The sequence below is a fragment of the Bidens hawaiensis genome, unplaced genomic scaffold (assembly GCF_021521415.1).
Source record: "Bidens hawaiensis isolate Kalapana, Puna unplaced genomic scaffold, B.hawaiensis_p1.1 tig00020612_1, whole genome shotgun sequence".
In the NCBI taxonomy this organism is placed as follows: domain Eukaryota; kingdom Viridiplantae; phylum Streptophyta; class Magnoliopsida; order Asterales; family Asteraceae; genus Bidens; species Bidens hawaiensis.
Window position 1 is genome coordinate 419,922 of NW_027493153.1, and position 8,120 is coordinate 428,041.

Below are 8,120 nucleotides of genomic sequence, written 5' to 3' on the forward strand. Positions count from 1 at the left end.
GGAGGTTTAAAAATAAAATTTTATTTAAAAAAAATAAATATTGGTCGACAGATATATGGCCTTTGAAATAGACTCCCCCATTGATTTATTTGCCCCTCACGCCCACCATGCTTCTACCATCATTACCCGCCACCATTCATTAGTGCCCACTTTAACGGTGTATAACGTTGAATTGAGTAACGTGACATGAGATGCCGCCCCACTACAACTTAAAACACTACCCTTACTCTTAACTCACGATTATAGAACATGACTTCAAACACCTCGACCCCAATAATGTTTCAATGTTTCTCTCTCCAAATGATAGTGACCTGAATTTGTATTCATTTGAGCTTCTAAAAAATTCTTATATACATTCAAAATCTAAGAAATCTTAACGTGTAGTGAACATAATATTCAAATATAGAAAATGACTATTAATTGGATGTATAAAATATCTCTAAATAGTAAATACTAAAGTGAGATTCTCTCAAGTTGATTAGAAAGCCAAACTACATTTAACCTAAAAGTAAAAAGTAATTTAGAGAGTAGTGAAATAACATAACTTGATAATTTTCTGTTTTGTGGAATATTTTCCTCTCGTATAAACTATTCACATTTCCAAAAAGTTTGAAACAAATATTCACACTTTCAAAAGACATTCGTATTCTCCCACAAGGCTCTCTCATAAGGTATTTGAGTCTCACCCCATAAAAATAATAAAGTGGCTTTTTACAAAAATGAATTGATTTAAAATTAAATCAATTTTAAATCAGATATAAAATGAGTTCAGTTGGAGGGTTGAAACTAATGCGATTTCAAAATTTGATACGAACCTGTTAATCACATCAAATATGTAAACTTGATTAACCTGAACATGCATATTAATTCTCTATATTTACAAATAACACAAAAATACAAGAGTATATAAAATAGCTGTATTTAAACTAAAAAACTTTTTTAATCAATTATCTTAAGTTATGACATAAATATATATATATATAAATATATATATATATATGTACAACAAATTAAAGGGGTCACCCACCATGTCAACCCTAATTAACCCAATCTAAGACCACTTTTACTGGTGACCTAGTGTTGGGTTGGTCGTCAATAAGACAAAAGTTGAAGTAGTTAAAAAAATCAAAAAGAAATTCACATCAATCTAAGTTAACAACCTATTGGTGAAGCAACCTAGGTTGCAACCCAAACTTGAGTTGTTCTCATCCTCATGTCATAAAGTAATTGGTTGTAACCCAAAACTTAACTATTAATTTCCCCAATAATTTAATTATTTAGAGCATTCACAACCCATTTCATATATTTTTCCTATAATTTAGCTAAAAAACACTATTTCAAAAATTTATCTATCATTTTTTAAAATTCTTTCACATTTTATTCCCTATTCATATTCATAAATTAATTCTATATTACTTTTTTTTCTCTTTTGTCTTGTTATATAGTGAATGGTGATTGAAGGATAGGTGATATATTATATGGTATGGATCAAAATTGAGTCCCTATATTTATGTTTTACTTTAGTTGCCATACAACTCATCCATATAATAGGGAATGGATTGGAGAGGTGATTTTGATGGTTTTCTTAATATTTACCATAAATTATATGGGTTTAACAATTTTAGAGAATAAGTTGAGAATGCTCTTAGGTGATGTTTGTTTTTTAAGACCAAAAATGTCTGCAGTCTGATTTCATGTCTGCAACTGAAGATGTGGTCTGAATGTCTGCAATCTGAAAATATAATACTGTTTGTTTTATAAACTGGATATCGTCTGCATAAGCTGAAAATTAGTTATCTATCATATATATAACAGTAGAACGAAATCTTTAAATGCGTGTAAACTGCTAAAATAATTGGTGGTGGTATATGAACTATGGATGTGAGTGGTGGTATACGAACTATGGAAGTGGGTGGTGGTAGACAATTGTAGTAGGTGGTGAACGGTGGTGGTGATGGACGGTTGTTGTGGGTGGTGGTGGTGGTGGCGGACGGTGGGTGGTGGTGGTAGTGGATGGTGGTGGTGGTAGACGGTGGATGGTGATGGATGGTGGTGGTGTCGGACAGTGGTGGTGGTGTCGACGGACGATGGGTGGTGGTGGCCGAAGGGGGTGGTGGTGATGGACGGTGGTGGTGGTGGGTGGTTGACGGTAGTGGTGGTGGACGATGGTGGTGGCTGGTGGTATTGGACATTGAGTGTTGGTAAGATGTTAAGAAGTGTGAAAAAGTTTGAAGAATTGTGAAGATGGTGGTATTAGCTTATTTTTTTAAGATCATAAAAACAGTTTTCAGATCATTAATTTATTTTAAACAAACTGTCTTTAGAAGCTTATGTCTGCGCTGAAGCAAAAACAAACACAACCTTAAATAACTCATACTCCCTCTGTTCCATTATAAGTGTCCTAGTTTGACTTTTCAAGTCTTTTTTTTTTGCAACCTTGACCGTAAATATTTTTGTTCGTGTCATATAATACTTGATGAAAATTATATCAATGTAAAATACATTTAAACCCCAATCCATTCATATATATTTACATCAAGTATTATATAACACAAACAAAAATATTGTCGGTCAAAGTTAATAAAATTATTGGTTTAAGTTGGGTTGTGAATGAGAGTAAAACAATTTGGATTGGGTTGGGTTGTGCAGGTTGAAAAGAGATAAATTAGTTTTTTTTATTAAATGTTGGGTTGGGTTGTGAATAGAGATGGTCTAAGTACTTAAGTCTGTTCGAGATTCAACCAAAAATTGACACAGACTCGTCTAACTAAGGCTACCTACTGATGCTTACATTTATTTTTTTTAACCAAATCAATTTGTTTGTAAAACTATTTTGTCTAACTAGTTCGGTCTTAAAACAAACCATGTTGGTAATTAGGACTTCAAGTCACAAGTCGATGAACTTGTCGTACCAATATTGACAATTCGGTTAAGTTGGATATATTTCTTAATTACATCATGTTTCCAAATTGCTTTGTAATTATAACTGATAATGTCTTATCTAGCAAGTTAGGCAAGTCTATATAAATTAATGTATGATTAGACATTATAGAATACATGAGTTGCATCCAAGTTAGAGTTCATCAAAAGAAACACGAGTTATGTGTAATCAGGAGTTTTAAGTTATATATTCTCTCTAATATATTGACTATTGAGAGTTATTCAATATTCATTTAGTGTTTGTTTTACGATTTGATGAGTTATATCAGTTCGTTCTTGACATCCAATAAAAAAAATATAACCCTCAATTTTCATCCTCTAATTGTCTCTTGTCAAACGACACACGATCTTTATCTATACACTGGTAGTATTCATTATTCAACACCACTAAAGACTTCGAACGCGCACTTGGACTATGTACCATTCCGTGTTTCATGTGATGTCTTTTAAACGTCATACACACGTGATTCATATTAGGCTGAGGGGTGTGGGGGGCTCCAACGGGGGCGCGAGTGGGGGCTCCAGCCAATAATATTGTGACGTGTGGCAGAGAGAGAAACTAGATAAGATGGGTGTTGGAGCCCCCGCTGGAGCCCCTGGCCCTGGTGTGGAGGGGCGCGAGCAGGGGCTCCAGCGGATTTTTTTTTTATTTTTTATAAATATATTCAAAAAACGTATTATTAAAAAAAACTCATAAATTATTAAAAAAACACACATTAAAAAAAAACATTAATATCTAAAAATAAAATAAAAATTAAAGTACTAAAAAAACATTATTCTTATTCTTCGGCTTGGTCTTCTTCGATCAACCTCTTTCGGATACGTTCCTTTTGCTTTTCCATCAGCATTTGATCGACCGGATTTAGGTTACTGAAGTCTCTTGTAAGGAAGTCCAAATCTCTCATTCGACTTTTTTCCTTTTTGTCATTAGAGACCACCTCCATGGTTTTGTTGAATTTATTGAGGGATTCAACAAGATCGACGATGTTTACGGCTCCCCCCTCAGCCGGTTTTTTCCCCTTGGCGTCCCGTCCCAATGGCCGCCTCCTCGGCGGTGAAGACGTTTCCTCCCCCGCGATGTTTAGGTCGAATCCAACGCGGCAATCCGACGCGGCAGAAGTGCTGTACGCTCCAGACGAACTAGTTTTAGTCCGTTTCGGCCCTACTTCCGCATCATGGTCCGGCGCCACCAGCTCAACCCACTTGGAACACCTTTTCAACCTCTCCCACAACTTTACATCGTCCCACGTCTTCACCGTCCCATACCTCCGCAGACACTCCTGCTTCCACTCTTCGACAGTGAAATTGTAAACCGCCAAATCATCACTGCCACTTGGTCTCATACGACCGGCGTTCCTGTTGAAAAGATTAGTAAACAAGCCGACAAATTTTCTGATTTTGGACCACCGACCCGAAATCATATCGGCGTTCCGCTCTGTACTCCCAACGAGCGAATAGAACGTCTCCCTAACCTTTGTCTAAAAGACCTTGCTCTTTTGGTAGTCGTCTGCAAAATGAATAATTAAATTAAATTTCCAGTTAACTTTTTTATTTAACTTTTTTATTAAAAATCATTTTTAAAAACGTTAAAACAATTACCGCAACGCCGATCCTCAGAAATGACTATCCAAGCCCGACACAAGGCTTCCTTCTCATCCGATGACCACGGAGTGGTTTTCCGTTTCGTCCTCGGAGTCGAAGCCGGTCCCGACCCGTCCGTTGCAACTTGTTTTTTCCGGTGGGCGCGTCTTCTTTGTCCCGTAGCCTCACCGTGTGATTCTTGTGTCTCCGGAACAACAAAGTTAGGAGACGGTTGTATGTTGGATGGTTGAAAGCCGGATGTTTTCTTGCGACCCCGAAAAAAACATCGATTGGTCTGGTGACGACCATAAATCGTCGTAACTATAACCTGAATCTAGGTTTGGGTACCAATTTCCAGCCATGTTTTTAAAAAAGGGTTTGGAAGATGGGTTGATTTTGGGTTTTTTTTGAAGTTGTGGTAATTGTTTTATGTGATTTTGGGTGTGGTATGTGATTTTGGGTTTTGTAATTGGTTTATGTTTATATATAGGAAAACAGATTTTATTTGAATAAAAATATCCAAGCCCAACGGCTCATTTCTCCTCCCAACGGCTCTTTCACGCATTCCCACGTCCCTTTACGCCTCAGCCTTCCCGCGACCTGCCTTGCGCCCGCCTTGGTTCCCGTGCTCGCGCCCCTCTCGCGCCCCTCTCGCGCCTCGGTGGTGTGGTGCTCGCGCCTGGGGGCGCGAGCGGAGGGGGGGCGCGAGCGGAGGGGCTCTCGCGCCCGCGCTGAAGCCCCACACCCCTCAGCCTTATAAACCAACTGGATTTGACCACAATAACCTCTACATGGAATAGGCGTATGCTTTAATAATATCAATCAAAGTGAATGGAGACTAATCATAAGCACACACATGACACATCTTCCCTCTAGTGTTTTTCACGTGCATGGGTCCCACAAGAGGTACATGTAGTAGAAGATCCAACTTTTCAGTGGATGGTGGGTGTTGCAGGCTGGCCCTTTATATACCTTTAATTTTCTTTTTAACATGACTTGCGTTGTGTGTCTTAATTTATTCTTTAAGGTTTAGAAATGTATGATATTATTATATATTATCTTAGGCCATGAAACTTCCTTAGGATGCTTAAGTTTAAGTGACCAAAGATTTCTGTTACAAATGAGTCACACATGTCACAATAATCTCAAAAGATTAGTAGAGTCAAGTCAATGTCTAATCAACGTGTGAACATTTGAAAAAGAGAAAATTACCTAAATAGCTCTTTTGATGAGAGAGAAAAGACAATATAGCACGTGAGATTTCAAATTCCAAAAATAGCCCACCAAATCTAACGTTCTCGTGAGTTTTTGAGATTCTCCGTGAGTTTTCGTGGACGAATAAAAAACTGCCATGTGTTTTCCATTCCCACCTATCACGCTATTTTTCATCCCAAATCTGTCTGAAGCGTGATTTTTGTCATCAAATATAACATGAAGAAAACCAATTGTAACGTGATGTTTCAAGCTGTTTTATCGGCAACGTGACTTTTCAAAAAAGATGGTTTTTATGTTTTTTTAAAATTCATCTCCAAAGATGAATTTCATTTGAATTTCGTCTTTAAAAAACCATATTCATAGTCTTCTACAACTTCTTCTTCATATTCATCTTCATCTTCATCTTCATCACCTTAATCATCTTTCACACCCATTAATCTTCAACCCAGTTATCAACACTTGGTCTACTAGACCCCCACTTCAAAAACCACGACGGTGGTGCGCCGCCGGAGTCTCAAGCGCCGTCGTGGTCGTCGCGAGTGAGATAGGCTCACACTTCACACAGACTATTGCAAGGTCCGTGGAGAAATGGGTGTTTCGGGAATCGAATCTTTTTGATGAAAAGAGTGAAATATCAAATGGGGTTTTGAAGAAAATGAGTTCTTTGATAGATGTGAAGTTTAGCCATGAAGCCATTGATGCTGTGGGATGAAAAGAGAAGCTTTATATAATTAATGGTGGTAAAGAAGGTGTTGTTTATGATGTGAATTCCGATGAGTGGTTGCCGATGCCGGAGGGGATGGTGGGTGGTTGGAGAGATCCGGCTGCGGCGATGGATGAGGAGGTGATATATATGGTGGATGAGTTAAAAGGTGTGTTTAGGAAGTATGATGATGTGGTGGATGTATGGGTGGATGTTATGAAGGATGAGATGTTTAAAGGGCATGTGGCGGCGGCGATGGATGAGGAGGTGATATATAGGGTGTGTGTTATCCGTGGTGGTGGTGGATGTGGTGGCGGTTGGCGGTTTTAGATAGATTCATATGGTGATGGTGCCGGTGGCCGGAAAGATGATGAAGGTGATAAATATGATGAAGAAGATTGTAAGGCCCCGTACCCGGTAGCCCTACTTTAGCGTCGGATTTACTCATATACACAGTTCTTACAATCAGAGTTAATTAAAACTTTCGCGGAAACGTCAACTTAAATAATTCATTACAAAACATTAAATCTTTTCTTTGATACCATAACACAAAACATTATATTTAAACATCTTTATTTCTATCTTCGCATGCCAGCCGTTCAATCCAAGCCATGTGCCGTCCTCATGCTAACGCTATAGTGAGCTCACCTGCGTGCATACTAATCAAGCAACTTGTCATACAACCACTACATACAACATATACGTATCCGAAGACACGTAGTCCACTATCTAACATGCTCACCTTACCACTTAGCCTCTTATTTACACCTACCACTTTTCCACTTTGCCACTTTAATAACGTATAACGTTATGCCACTTTAATAACGTAGTCACGTATAGGCTTACCCTACCACGTACTATCGTCATGCCACTAACACTCTTACTAGACTCCTGCCACTTCTAACACACTCTACCTCTACTTGTCTACAAAACGCTTCATATCATTTACATAATAAGCAAGTCACATCATAGCATTCATACACACTAAAAACCACTTGGCACTCACTATCCTTGGCGATACGTGCAATATCCGAAGATCGTTCACGTACCGTGTAACAACCTGGACTTTTCATAATTAATATTTTTATTTAAAACCGACCCATTTTGATGTTCGGTAAATTTTATCGCTTTATCGAGTTAATTAAACTATTATTATATTTTTATATAACTAATTATATAAGACATGTCTACAACTTTCATATTTTGGCAAAATTAACCATATACTAAACTTTTACCCAATAGTGTTTTCACCCTCAACCTTAAGGGACTAAAACTATAAATACTATATATATTATTATATTATTATTATTATTCGGATCCAGCCCTAACCCAAACCCGGTATCCTATTCGCGAACCCGATTAACAATTGGAATGCCTTGGCCCTCAATTCTCGCTAGAAATATGGAAATTGAATCAATAAACGCGTTATACTTTCCTATTGCGGCTTAACCGACGTGAATAATTAGGGAAACATGATCAAAGTATATACGAATTGCTTATTTGTTGAGCCGTCCATAACCTAGATTATCATTATGCACAATCGGTGCATCATAACTCAATTCATCACTCATACCCCCCCCCCCCCCCACGATCCTCTAAGTAGCGCCTATAATACCCCCATAAACAATTATATCATCGATGATTCTGAATCGCGTTCTTGATCCATTTATTGACCGGCACT

At 37.9% G+C, this 8,120-nt stretch overlaps 1 pseudogene; it reads left to right on the forward strand.

Annotated features, from left to right (window-relative positions):
• Window positions 1–5,952: 5,952 nt before the first annotated feature.
• On the forward strand, window positions 5,953–6,769 carry LOC143561199 (F-box/kelch-repeat protein SKIP25 pseudogene; annotated as a pseudogene).
• The last annotated feature ends 1,351 nt before the right edge of the window (window positions 6,770–8,120 follow it).